Raw genomic sequence first — 12,591 nt, 5'->3', positions numbered from 1 at the left:
ACGTTGTCTTCCATCAGCCCTAAACATACAGAATCGACTTTCGTCAGTGAAGACAACCCTCTGGCAGTCACGTCGTTGCCAACGTCGTACAGTCCGGGCCCATCTCAATCGCAGACGACGATGTTGCGCTGTCAATAGCTGTCCTCTGTATGGTCTAAAAACCCTGATCCCATGAGCCCTGAGTCTCCTGGCCACTGTCTGTCGACTAACCCTGTGACCTAAGGCATTTGTCGCTGATGACGTCACTGTCAGGAAGCGATTTCGGAGCTGCAAGGGCGTACCGGTCATCATGGGGCGTGGTTTACCCTGGGTCTGCCTGTTCTTGGCCTGTCAGCGGTCCGCCCTGTCTGTCTGTAACGTTGCATCAAGTTGGTAACGGCAACACGGGAGCAACCGAAGGTTCGTGCAATATGGGCGTGGTGGCTCCCATCTGTACCATACCCAAGGCTCGTTCACGTTGTTCGACTGTGAGTCGTGGCATTTCTTTTGTGTTTTTTTTATCACTGTGGATGTCTGACTTGCCGTTGCAATCGTTTTATACCCTTACCCGCACGCGCATTTGTAGTTGTCCGTGGTGCACGTGTTTTTCACTTTTTCGCGTATTATCTCGCAAACATGTAACAGACGATTAACATTTTCTGCATACACTATTGTTGTATTTAGGTTATGTGTTTTAGATAGACTTCATCGAAAAAAAATTAATACTTTGTCTGAAATTTATACTTTCAGTTGGTACTACTCAAAATTTGATAAGGATCACTAGGTGATATGTATGTAAGTTACCACAAACATAACAAAAGACATGACTCTGACTAAGAAACGTGTTTAATCATGTTATGAATGAAAATGCATGAACGGCATGAACTTGTATCAATATGGAATGTTTGAAATCTGCAAACACCAAAAGGCATTTCATTAAAAAATGTTAACAGCAAACAAGAGAAAGAATTACACAGTTATGAGGGATAGTCCATCATTACACTTAGTCGATGAAGTGTCAATATCGAGTATGACCTCCCCTTGCATCAATGACGGCCTGACAACGTCGAGATATGCTGTCAATAAGCACCCGGATGTTCCCAATGGAAAGGTTGTTCCACTCTTCCACGAGGGCATGTCCGAGCTCTGCCAAAGTCGTGGGTTGTGCTTTACGGCGTGAAAGGGCAACCTGCAGCATGTTCCAGACATGCTCAATCGGGTTCAAGTCCGGCGAGCGCGCTGGCCAATCCATGCGGACAATTGTCTCCTGCTCAAGGTACTGCTCAACCACCCTGGCGCGATGAGGACGGGCGTTATCATCCATCAGGATGAACTCAGGGCCAACAGCACCAGCGTAGGGTCTGACGTACACATCGAGGATCTCATCCCGGTACCTCACCCCCGTCATTGTTCCTCTCTCCAGGACATGAAGATCTGTCCTTCCATCTCTGTTGATTCCACCCCAGACCATAATGGAACCACCACCATAACGGTCATGTTCACTGATGTTGGCATCATGGAAACGTTCACGTTGTCGTCGCCACACCCGCTGCCTCCTGTCTGTAAAGTCCAAACAATACCTGGACTCATCGGTGAACAGAACTGGAACCCAATCGTTCCGTGTCCAAGTGACATGATCTTCAGCCCATTCCAATCGCTCCCGCCGGTGTCGAACACTCAGGGGGATTCGGACACATGCCCTGCATTGTGAAGACGATTCCGTATCGTCTGAGTGGACACATTCACCCCCGAGGCGTTCAGGAGGTCGTTACGTAGGCTGGTTGCTGTCCAGAAGGGATGACGTCGTGCCTGAAGAGCCACAAAATGATCTTGGCGTTGGATTGTCGACCTCTGACGACCACCCCCATGTCGGTGTGCTGCTGTACCAAAATTTTGCTGTCGGGACCAGGCCCTGCTTACAACGCTCTGGCTGACGTTTAGTGCATTGGCAACGTCACGTTGTGAATAGCCAGCATCAAGCATTCCAATACATCTGCCCAGTTGTTCTGTCGTCAGGCGACGCCTTACACGTTGAGGGGGCATTGCGTAGATAAACGTAGTGTAAACACTCAATTGAGTTTAAAGTTTCAGAATGAATCAGACACCGTTGCCTGATTGGAAATCGTGCAATGGTAGCAAAAGCATGAACTGTGATGTGAAACGCATTTCCCATGGCATGAAATGCACGTGCAAGTGTGTTGGAGACGTTTTTGATTTCACTTGAACACAATATTGCCAGTTATGCAGTTATTTTGTTTTTTTATTAAGAAAAATATCTACGATCCTTATCAAATTTTGAGTCGTATATATCACGGCGACCTGTAAATAATCATTTGGGGCTATATAAACCAGTGGTGGATATTATGAGCATCGACAAACGCCACCGAGAGATGATGACTAAGACACCTAGCCTGACAAACCGATTCATAAATCTGCCCAGTCAGTACCAATATGCACATCTTACAAGATATTTCATTTATTGGGGTGTGTTGTACACTACATCCAACCCAAACCCAAACCCTCACACACACTGGGAACAGCTTCCCTATATCTGTGTTGGTAATCGTGTTGTCGAGTCCAACACATCCATGCAACTACACGGTGTAATGTACATAACAGAAAACTTCAGTGTATATAAAACAGAACACATCAATGTGGTATAACACATCACTGCTAACTTGCATATAACATAGAACACATCAATGTGGTATAACACATCACTGCTAACTTGCATATAACACAGAACACATCAATTTGGTATAACACATCACTGCTAACTTGCATTTAACATAGAACACACCAATGTGGTATAAAACATCACTGCTAACTTGCATATAACATAGAACACATCAATTTGGTATAACACATCACTGCTAACTTGCATATAACATAGAACACACCAATGTGGTATAACACATCAGTGCTAACTTGCATATAACATAGAACACACCAATGTGGTATAAAACATCACTGCTAACTTGCATATAACATAGAACACATCAATTTGGTATAACACATCACTGCTAACTTGCATATAACATAGAACACATCAATTTGGTACAACACATCACTGCTAACTTGCATATAACATAGAACACACCAATGTGGTATAACACATCACTGCTAACTTGCATATAACATAGAACACACCAATGTGGTATAACACATCACTGCTAACTTGCATATAACATAGAACACACCAATGTGGTATAACACATCACTGCTAACTTGCATATAACATAGAACACACCAATGTGGTATAACACATCACTGCTAACTTGCATATAACATATAACACATCAATGTGGTATAACACATCACTGCTAACTTGCATATAACATAGAACATATAACACAGAACACATCAATTTGGTATAACACATCAGTGCTAACTTGCATATAACATAGAACACACCAATGTGGTATCAAACATCACTGCTAACTTGCATATAACATAGAACACATCAATTTGGTATAACACATCACTGCTAACTTGCATATAACATAGAACACACCAATGTGGTATAACACATCACTGCTAACTTGCATATAACATAGAACACACCAATGTGGTATAACACATCACTGCTAACTTGCATATAACATAGAACACACCAATGTGGTATAACACATCACTGCTAACTTGCATATAACATAGAACACATCAATGTGGTATAACACATCACTGCTAACTTGCATATAACATAGAACACATCAATTTGGTATAACACATCACTGCTAACTTGCATATAACACAGAACACACCAATGTGGTATAACACATCACTGCTAACTTGCATATAACATAGAACACATCAATGTGGTATAACACATCACTGCTAACTTGCATATAACACAGATCACATCAGTGTGGTATAACACATCAGTGCTAGCTTGCATATAACACAGATCACATCAATGTGGTATAACACATCAGTGCTAACTTGCATATAACACAGAACACATCAGTGTGGTATAACACATCAGTGCTAGCTTGCATATAACACAGATCACATCAATGTGGTATAACACATCACTGCTAACTTGCATATAACACAGATCACATCAATGTGGTATAACACATCACTGCTAACTTGCATATAACACAGAACACATCAGTGTGGTATAACACATCAGTGCTAACTTGCATATAACACAGAACACATCAATGTGGTATAACACATCAGTGCTAACTTGCATATAACACAGAACACATCAGTGTGGTATAACACATCAGTGCTAGCTTGCATATAACACAGATCACATCAATGTGGTATAACACATCACTGCTAACTTGCATATAACACAGATCACATCAATGTGGTATAACACATCACTGCTAACTTGCATATAACACAGAACACATCAGTGTGGTATAACACATCAGTGCTAACTTGCATATAACACAGAACACATCAGTGTGGTATAACACATCAGTTCTTACGTGTATATAACACAGACAACAACAGTGTGGTATAACACATCTGTACCAACCTGCATATAACACAGAACACATCAGTGTGGCATAACACATCAGTGCTAGCTTGCATATAACACAGAACACATCAGTGTGGTATAACACATCAGTGCTAGCTTGCATATAACACAGAACACATCATTGTGGTATAACACATCAGTGCTAGCTTGCATATAACACAGAACACATCAGTGTGGTATAACACATCAGTGCTAGCTTGCATATAACACAGAACACATCAGTGTGGTATAACACATCACTGCTAACTTGCATATAACACAGATCACACCAATGTGGTATAACACATCAGTTCTTACGTGTATATAACACAGATCACACCAATGTGGTATAACACATCGGTTCTTACGTGTATATAACACAGACAACAACAGTGTGGTATAACACATCTGTACCAACCTGCATATAACACAGAACACATCAGTGTGGTATAACACATCAGTGCTAGCCTGCATATAACACAGAACACATCAGTCTGGTATAACACATCAGTGCTAGCTTGCATATAACACAGAACACATCAGTGTGGTATAACACATCAGTGCTAGCTTGCATATAACACAGAACACATCAATGTGGTATAACACATCAGTGCTAGCTTGCATTAACACAGATCACATCACTGTGGTATAAAACATCACTGCTTACTTGCATATAACACAGAACACATCAATGTGGTATAACACATCAGTGCTAACTTGCATATAACACAGAACACATCAATGTGGTATAACACATCAGTACTGACGTGTATATAACACAAACAACAACAGTGTGGAATAACACATCTGTACCAACCTGCATATAACACAGAACACATCAGTGTGGTATAACACATCAGTGCTAGCTTGCATATAACACAGAACACATCAATGTCGTATAACGCCAACAGTACTGACGTGTATATAACACAGACAGCATCAGTACTTTCCTGTATATAACACATACTCGACATCAGTATATACTGGTTTATACATTCAGGTCACGCGACATAACGTTTCAGCAGCTGTGTTCATATTAGGTTTGTAAGACCAAGAGTATTGTCAGCGACATTCCATAAATCGATCATCTTCCAGAGGCAAGGGAGTGAACTGACAATAAAAGTCCAGTTTCCACCCTTGCCGAAGTAGGCTGGAATTATGTTGTTATATTTTGGCTGGACTAACGAGTCTATGCACAGTCCAATCAAAATCGCGTAACGAAATCGACATTCGGTTCGTAAACTGCCGTGCAGATTTCGGTCGATTTGCAAAGCATGTGTATCGACAAACTTAGCGTCAACAGATAGTTTCCAAAGCTTTTCGTGTTTTTAATCAAGGTGTTCACGTGATTTGATGCACTTCTCGAAGTGAGACCCGTTTTATTACAATATAGATTTTGATTATCGATCAGATCGTCTTCACTTAGCGACGCCATTTTATTTGAAGCATATGTAAGCGATGTGAGAGGTGGAACCTGATTAGTCAACTGGAAGGACATAGAAGGGACATAACTCATAACAACCACTGGTGGCGCTGCGATCGAGCCCAGAAATTCCAGCCTAGTTCGGCTAGGGTGGAAACTGGACCTTTACAGTAAGTTGCCTCGGGAAGATGTAAACCGAATAAAATGAAGAAAATAATTTTCAGTTGACTCAGTAAGATACAAAAATACAAAAGAGAAAGAGTATTTCCTGTAGCAATCCTTACAATATTCATATACATTCGTAATATGCAATTACAAAAATGATCAAGAGATCAGTTTCTTGATTTCAGTGGACATCTGTGAGATTAACATATCACAAAATAAGATTACTGATAAAACAAATAATTTTAAAGAAGACAATTAATGGATGTCAATAAAGAAGTTGACATCCATTAATTCTCTTCCTCCTGTGTATTACTTCTAAATGCCTTTCAAAGACTAAATAGTTCTAAATTCTCTGTAGTATGTTCTGTTTTATTTGCTTTGTTCTTTGGTCGTGCGACAAACAGAAACAGCAACTAATGGACACATGCACAGCAGCAGCTGTCTCTCTTGTCACGGGAAACAACTGTCTCCTTGCAACGTTACCTTTCTGCTGAGAAACACGAACAGCCGGTAATGCCAGCCACCAGTCCTGTACCAAATCGGGCCTTTCCATGACTTTAGGCAGTGACACACAGACGCACGCATGCACGCACTAACGCACGCACGTACACAAACACATATCTGCGGGCAATGACACCACATCCTCCGGATATTAATCATCTTAAGCCTCGTGGGCAGTGATAGCCGAGGGCAGTAACTCACATTCCCATTTCGTCACGCTAGCGATGCCGGTAACTACAGTTACAGAATCCGACCACTCGTCCGACACTTCGGTCGGAATATTTTCATAAGAACATATCCTTCTTTTCTAGAAGAACCTAGGAGACTGTGCGTACAGCAAGTCTAGCGCCGTGGCCTGGTTAATCCCCCCCTCCCCCCCCCCCCCCCCCCCCCTGTATTCCAGGTCACACCAACCTGCCCTGAAGGCTGAGATCCGCTACTGTGGCCGAGCAGCTGGGAAGCAGGCAGGGTGGGAGTACTTCCCCAGTGGTGGGGAGGAGCTACAGCCGGTTGTACAGACACGAGTAGACCAAACAAACATGTGGGGAGCTTGAGGGAGTAGGCCTAGCCTGCTGATGGCGTTACAACTCGCCATGCTGTGTGTCACAGTGGCGTCACGACGTGCAGTTATCTGCTTGACTATGAGGGAGAGTTGGGCATAGCTGTCAGTGGCGATAAAGGGTCGGTGACACACATCCTCGCATGAATGGTGCCCGTCCCGATGGATGAGTGGATAGGTGCGAACGCCTTGGCGATCTGTTAAACATCAGTGTACCACTAAATTACGTAAAAATCTACTACAGAAGCAGAAAAATCTACCACAGAAGCAGATAACATCACATTTGATTCAGATTTGTATCTGAAAAAGCTATATTATCGATACAGACAACATATTAGATCCAATAGACCGCATCCTTGGTGTAGCGGATAGAGCGTCAGCCAGGAGAGCAAAAGATGGTTCGTTCCTCTGACCGCGTCACACCAAATACGTTAATAGATGGTACTGGTTGTTATCCCGCCTGGCGCTCGGCATAAGGGGGATAAAACAAGGACTGTTCGGCTCGGAGTGTCTAATTGGGATATACATGATACAATGCGGCATGGTATTCAGTGAGCAAGCACTATGAAACGGGTATAAGTCTGGACTAGTACAGTCAGCGACGTTAAACCCAATTTCACGTCACAAATGCATACTGTTTATTACACTCGATACAGACAGAGTATAAGTTTCGATACAGACAGTAAAGTTGATCCGATACAGACATTATACTAGATATAATACAGACAGCTTTTTTATATCGGATGCATTATACATAGCATATCGGGCGGGAGTAGAGGTGAAAGACGGGTGCCTAGTCGTCTAAGGCACTGCGAGGTATCGGTGTGCAGAGTGGTGCCAAAAGGCACGTGCTAGAACCAAATGCTCGATCGTGAGTTCGAATCGTTGAGTCGCCCTTGTAATGTTTCCTAGTTTTCCAGGTGTGTCAGAACCATACCCCTGCTCGTGAGTTTTACCAACGTGGCAACCTATAAGACCTGGACCACTTCGGGCTTTCATCCCACATTAAGCTGACACGCCGTGATATAACTGGAATACTGTTTAAAGCGGCGTGAGACCCAAATTACTCACTCACGAATTACAAAGTAGGCCAAATCACTCACTCACGAATTACAAAGTAGGCCGGGACATGACGATGTATGATGATCAGGTGGTCCAAAATAACAGTTGATCAGTTATGACGTCAGCATGAATAGCGCTTCTGAATGATTGGACAAATCATGGCGGATGCATATATCAACTTGTCAACAGTTGCACCAGATCTATTTTCGTTATGAAATTATGTCACGCGTTAAACTGATGTAACCGTTTCGCAGAATCGTCAGTCGTTTATCCAGATATACAGTCCGAGGTGATAGTGTCTGAGAATATTTCGTAGAGCGGCATATCTTTGACTATCAGCAAATACATGTCCCTTCCATACATCTGTCTCTGGCAGATACGTAGAAACACCCTAAGGTTGTAGTGTAGGCAGTGGGTGTCACTTCAATCTAAGAAATACAAGGTTGTAGTGTAGGCAGTTGGTGTCACTTCAGTCTAAGAAATACAAGGTTGTAGTGTAGGCAGTGGGTGTCACTTCAATCTAAGAAATACAAGGTTGTAGTGTAGGCAGTGGGTGTCACTTAAATCTAAGAAATACAAGGTTTTAATATTGGCAATTGGTGTCACTTCAATCTAAGAAATACAAGGTTGTAGTGTAGGCAGTGGGTGTCACTTCAATCTAAGAAATACAAGGTTTTAATATTGGCAATTGGTGTCACTTGAATCTAAGAAATACAAGGTTGTAGTGTAGGCAGTGGATGTCACTTCAATCTAAGAAATACAAGGTTTTAATATTGGCAGTGGGTGTCACTTCAAGACACGTGATACAAGGTTTTAATGTTGGCAGGGGTGTCACTTCAATCTACGAAATTTAAGGTTGTAGTGTAGGGAGTGGGTGCCACTTCTAGACAAGTAGTACAAGGTTTTTGTGCAGGCAGTGAGTGTTCAAGACACGTCATACAAGGTTGTAGTGTAGGCAGTGGGTGATCAAGACAATTAATACAAGGTTGTAGTGTAGGGAGTGGGTACCACTTCTAGACAAGTAATACAAGGTTTTTGTGCAGGCAGTGAGTGTTCAAGACACGTCATACAAGGTTGTAGTGTAGGCAGTGGGTGATCAAGACAATTAATACAAGGTTGTAGTGTAGGGAGTGGGTACCACTTCTAGACAAGTAATACAAGGTTGTAGTGCAGGCAGTGGGTGTTCAAGACCAGTAATACAAGGTTGTAGTGTAGGCAGTGGGTGCCACTTCTAGACAAGTAATACAAGGTTTTTGTGCAGGCAGTGAGTGTTCAAGACCAGTCATACAAGGTTTTTGTGCAGGCAGTGGGTGTTCAAGACAAGTAATACAAGGTTGTAGTGTAGGCAGTGGGTGCCACTTCTAGACAAGTAATACAAGGTTTTTGTGCAGGCAGTGAGTGTTCAAGACCAGTCATACAAGGTTGTAGTGCAGGCAGTGGGTGTTCAAGACAAGTAATACAAGGTTGTAGTGTAGGCAGTGGGTGCCACTTCAAGACAAGTAATACAAGGTTTTTGTGCAGGCAGTGAGTGTTCAAGACCAGTAATACAAGGTTGTAGTGTAGGCAGTGGGTAATCAAGACAAGTAATACAAGGTTGTAGTGAAGGCAGTGGGTGACACTTCTAGACAAGTAATACAAGGTTTTTGTGCAGGCAGTGAGTGTTCATGACCAGTAATACAAGGTTGTAGTGTAGGCAGTGGGTGACACTTCTAGACAAGTAATACAAGGTTTTTGTGCAGGCAGTGAGTGTTCAAGACCAGTAATACAAGGTTGTAGTGAAGGCAGTGGGTGACACTTCTAGACAAGTAATACAAGGTTTTTGTGCAGGCAGTGAGTGTTCAAGACCAGTAATACAAGGTTGTAGTGCAGGCAGTGAGTGTTCAAGACCAGTAATACAAGGTTGAAGTGTAGGCAGTGGGTGATCAAGACAATTAATACAAAGTTGTTGTGTAGGCAGTTGGTGTTCAAGACAATTAATACAAGGTTGTAGTGTAGGCATTGAGTGTTCAAGACCAGTAATACAAGGTTGTAGTGTAGGCAGTGGGTGCCACTTCTAGACAAGTAATACAAGGTTTTTGTGCAGGCAGTGAGTGTTCAAGACACGTAATACAAGGTTGTAGTGTAGGCAGTGAGTGTTTAAGACCAGTAATACAAGGTTGTAGTGTAGGCAGTGGGTGTTCAAGACCAGTAATACAAGGTTGTAGTGTAGGCAGTGGGTGCCACTTCTAGACAAGTAATACAAGGTTTTTGTGCAGGCAGTGAGTGTTCAAGACACGTCATACAAGGTTGTAGTGTAGGCAGTGGGTGATCAAGACAATTAATACAAGGTTGTAGTGTAGGGAGTGGGTACCACTTCTAGACAAGTAATACAAGGTTGTAGTGCAGGCAGTGGGTGTTCAAGACCAGTAATACAAGGTTGTAGTGTAGGCAGTGGGTGCCACTTCTAGACAAGTAATACAAGGTTTTTGTGCAGGCAGTGAGTGTTCAAGACAAGTAATACAAGGTTGTAGTGAAGGCAGTGGGTGACACTTCTAGACAAGTAATACAAGGTTTTTGTGCAGGCAGTGAGTGTTCAAGACCAGTAATACAAGGTTGTAGTGCAGGCAGTGAGTGTTCAAGACCAGTAATACAAGGTTGAAGTGTAGGCAGTGGGTGATCAAGACAATTAATACAAGGTTGTTGTGTAGGCAGTTGGTGTTCAAGACAATTAATACAAGGTTGTAGTGTAGGCATTGAGTGTTCAAGACAAGTAATACAAGGTTGTAGTGTAGGCAGTGGGTGCCACTTCTAGACAAGTAATACAAGGTTTTTGTGCAGGCAGTGAGTGTTCAAGACACGTAATACAAGGTTGTAGTGTAGGCAGTGAGTGTTTAAGACCAGTAATACAAGGTTGTAGTGTAGGCAGTGGGTGTTCAAGACCAGTAATACAAGGTTGTAGTGTAGGCAGTGGGTGCCACTTCTAGACAAGTAATACAAGGTTTTTGTGCAGGCAGTGAGTGTTCAAGACACGTCATACAAGGTTGTAGTGTAGGCAGTGGGTGATCAAGACAATTAATACAAGGTTGTAGTGTAGGGAGTGGGTACCACTTCTAGACAAGTAATACAAGGTTGTAGTGCAGGCAGTGGGTGTTCAAGACCAGTAATACAAGGTTGTAGTGTAGGCAGTGGGTGCCACTTCTAGACAAGTAATACAAGGTTTTTGTGCAGGCAGTGAGTGTTCAAGACCAGTCATACAAGGTTGTAGTGCAGGCAGTGGGTGTTCAAGACAAGTAATACAAGGTTGTAGTGTAGGCAGTGGGTGCCACTTCTAGACAAGTAATACAAGGTTTTTGTGCAGGCAGTGAGTGTTCAAGAAACGTAATACAAGGTTGTAGTGCAGGCAGTGGGTGTTCAAGACAAGTAATACAAGGTTGTAGTGTAGGCAGTGGGTGCCACTTCTAGACAAGTAATACAAGGTTTTTGTGCAGGCAGTGAGTGTTCAAGACCAGTAATACAAGGTTGTAGTGTAGGCAGTGGGTAATCAAGACAAGTAATACAAGGTTGTAGTGAAGGCAGGGGTGCCACTTCTAGACAAGTAATACAAGGTTTTTGTGCAGGCAGTGAGTGTTCAAGACCAGTAATACAAGGTTGAAGTGTAGGCAGTGGGTGATCAAGACAATTAATACAAGGTTGTTGTGTAGGCAGTTGGTGTTCAAGACAATTAATACAAGGTTGTAGTGTAGGCATTGAGTGTTCAAGACAAGTAATCCAAGGTTGTAGTGTAGGCAGTGGGTGCCACTTCTAGACAAGTAATACAAGGTTTTTGTGCAGGCAGTGGGTGTTCAAGACCAGTAATACAAGGTTGTAGTGTAGGCAGTGGGTGTTCAAGACCAGTAATACAAGGTTGTAGTGTAGGCAGTAGGTGATCAAGACAAGTAATACAAGGTTGTAGTGAAGGCAGTGTCACAATAATGTGAAGACTGATGCCGTGTTAACATAGGCTAATATATAGGCCATCAAATGTGCACTTACATATATACCAGTATCATGCCACTGGTTTGACTGTTTGTCATTGCGTTTAGGGCTTCTAAGGTGTTTCTTCAAAAGTCTATCCCGTAACACTGATTAATTACACTTACCAATAGACGTTCTCGGTACAAAATCTGCAGAAAAAAATCAGATATATATGCTTAGTAAAATTGTGTTTATATGTTTAACAATTTTAACCTGAACGCACCATACAGTTGTTAAAATTGTTTGTTGCAATAATTTACCAAAGCAAATCACTTCCTTTAATTGTTTCCTGGTTGGGTTTAATTGCTTCGCAAATGTTGGTTTAATTGCTATTAATACCTGAGTAATTTGCACTTCGGATAAGAACCACGTTGTCCCCGCGAAGAGCAAACTCACGAGAAGGGTCACAGCTCTGAAGATCGATACAACTTCTTA

The sequence above is a fragment of the Haliotis rufescens genome, unplaced genomic scaffold (assembly GCF_023055435.1).
Source record: "Haliotis rufescens isolate VD_foot unplaced genomic scaffold, xgHalRufe1.0.p SCAF_17, whole genome shotgun sequence".
Taxonomy (NCBI): domain Eukaryota; kingdom Metazoa; phylum Mollusca; class Gastropoda; order Lepetellida; family Haliotidae; genus Haliotis; species Haliotis rufescens.
The sequence above is the reverse complement of the archived record's forward strand: the minus strand, read 5'-3'. Positions refer to the sequence as shown.